The following is a 2,579-nucleotide window of genomic DNA, read 5'->3' on the forward strand; positions in this document are numbered from 1 at the left end:
CAAAAAAAGAAAATTACAGACCAATATCCCTCATGAACATAGATGTAAAAATCCTCAACAAAATTCTAGCCAATAGAATTCAGCAACATATCAAAAAATTAATTCTCCATGATCAAGTGGGATTCATGCCAGGTATGCAGAGATGGTTCAACATTAGAAAAACAATCAGTATAATCCATCACATAAATAAAACAAAAGACAACAACCACATGATCTTATCAATCGATGCAGAAAAGGCATTTGACAAAGTCCAATACCCATTCATGATAAAAACTCTCAACAAAATAGGAATAGAAGGGAAATTCCTCAATATAATTATGGGCATTTATACAAAGCCAACAGCCAACATCATCCTAAATGGAGAGAGTCTGAAAGCATTCCCCTTGAGAACGGGAACCAGGCAAGGAAGCTCTTTATCACCACTCTTATTCAACATTGTGCTGGAGGTCCAAGCCAGAGCAGTTAGGCTAGAAAAAGAAATAAAGGGCATCCAAATTGGTAGGGAAGAAGTAAAAGTATCTCTATTTGCAGATGCTATGCTCTTATACACAGAAAACCCCAAAGAATCCACAAAAAAACTACTGGAATTAATAGATTTCAGCAAATTATCAGGATACAAGACAAACATACAAAAATCAGTTGGATTCCTCTGCACCAACAAAGGGAACTTTGAAGAGGAAATCACCAAATCAATACCATTTACAATAGCCCCTAAGAAGATAAACTACCTAGGAATAAATCTAACCAGAGATGTAAAAGACCTATACAAAGAAAACTACAAGACACTACTGCAAGGAACCAAAAGAGACCTACATAAGGGGAAAAACATATCTTGCTCATGGATAGAAAGGCTCAACATTGTGAAAGCATCTATTCTACCCAAAGTGATCTACAGATACAATGTAATCCCGATCCAAATTCCAACAGCATTTTTTAATGAGATGGAGAAACAAATCATATGGAAAGGGAAAAGGCCCCAGATAAGTAAAGCATTACTCAAGAAGAAGAACAAAGTGGGAGGCCTCACACTATCTGATTTTAGAACCTATTATACCGCCACAGTAGTCAAAACAGCCTGGTAGTGGTACAACAACAGATACATAGACCACTGGAACAGAATTGAGAATCCAGACATAAGTTCATCCACCTGTGAGCAGCTGATATTTGACAAAGGCCCAAAGTCTGTTAACTGGGGGAAAGACAGCCTCTTTAGCAAACGGTGCTGGCATAACTGGCTATCCATCTGCAAAATATGAAACGAGACCCATACCTCACACCATGCACAAAAACTAACTCAAAATGGATCAAAGACCTAAATATAAAATCTAAAATGATAAAGATCATGAAAGAAAAAATAGGGACAATGCTAGGAGCCCTAATTATGGCATAAACAGAATACAAAACATTACTAACAATGCACAAACAACAGAAGAGAAACTAGATAACTGAGAGCTCCTAAAAATCAAACACTTATGCTCATCAAAAGACTTCACCAAAAGAGTAAAAAGATAACCTACAGACTGGGAAAAATTTTTGGCTACAACAAATCTGATCAGCCTCTAATATTTAAAATCTACAAGATAGTGCAAAACCTCAACAACAAAATGACAAATAATCCAGTTTAAAAATGGGCAAAGATATGAACAGGCACTTCACCAAAGAAGACATTCAGGCAGCTAACAGATACATGAGGAAATGCTGATGATTATTAGCCATTAGAGAAATGTAAATCAAAACTACAGTCAGACACTATCTCACCCCAACAAGGCTAGCATTAATCCAAAAAAACATAAAATAAGAAATACTGGATAGGTTGTGGAGAGACTGGAACACTTATTCACTGCTAGTGGGAATGTAAAATGGTACAACCACTTTGGAAATCGATTTGGTGCTTCCTTAAAAAGCTAGAAATAGAAGTACTGTAAGATCCAGCAATCCTACTCCTTAGAATACATCCTAGAGAAATATGAGCTGTCACACAAATAGATACATGCACACCTATGTTCACTGTAGCACTGTTCACAATAGTAAAAAAAATGGAAACAACTTGGTGCCCATCAACAGACGAATGGATAAATAAATTATGACACATTCACACAATGGAATACTACGCAACAATAAAGAACAATTATGAATCTGTGAAAAGTCTCATAACATGGATTAATCTGGAAGGTATTATACTGAGTGAAATTAGTCAATTGCAAAAGGACAAATATTGCATGAGACCAGTATTATAAAAAGTCAAGAAATGGTTTAAATACAGAAGAAAACATTCTTTGATGGTTATAAGGGTAGGGAGGGAGGGCGATGGGTATTCACTAACTAGATAGCAGATAAGAATTATCTTAGGTGAAGGGAAGGACAACACACAATACATGGGAAGTCAGCACAACTGGACTAAACCAAAAGCTAAGAAGTTTCCTGAATACAAGCAAACACTTTGAGGGAAAGAGTAGCAGGGGCAGGGGTCTGGGGACCATGGTTTCAGAGGACATCTAGGTCAATGGGCATAACATAGTTTATAAAGAAAATGTTCTACATTCTACCTTGGTGAGTAGCGTCTGGGGTCTTAAAAGCCT

At 36.8% G+C, this 2,579-nt stretch overlaps 1 protein-coding gene across 1 annotated transcript in view; it reads right to left on the reverse strand.

Moving 5' to 3' along the window:
- Nucleotides 1–2,579, reverse strand: part of CFAP61 (cilia and flagella associated protein 61) — a 324,874-nt gene that overhangs the window by 69,369 nt on the left and 252,926 nt on the right. The window lies entirely within an intron of this gene.

The sequence above is a fragment of the Trichechus manatus genome, unplaced genomic scaffold (assembly GCF_000243295.1).
Source record: "Trichechus manatus latirostris isolate Lorelei unplaced genomic scaffold, TriManLat1.0 scaffold00042, whole genome shotgun sequence".
Classification (NCBI taxonomy): Eukaryota; Metazoa; Chordata; class Mammalia; order Sirenia; family Trichechidae; genus Trichechus; species Trichechus manatus.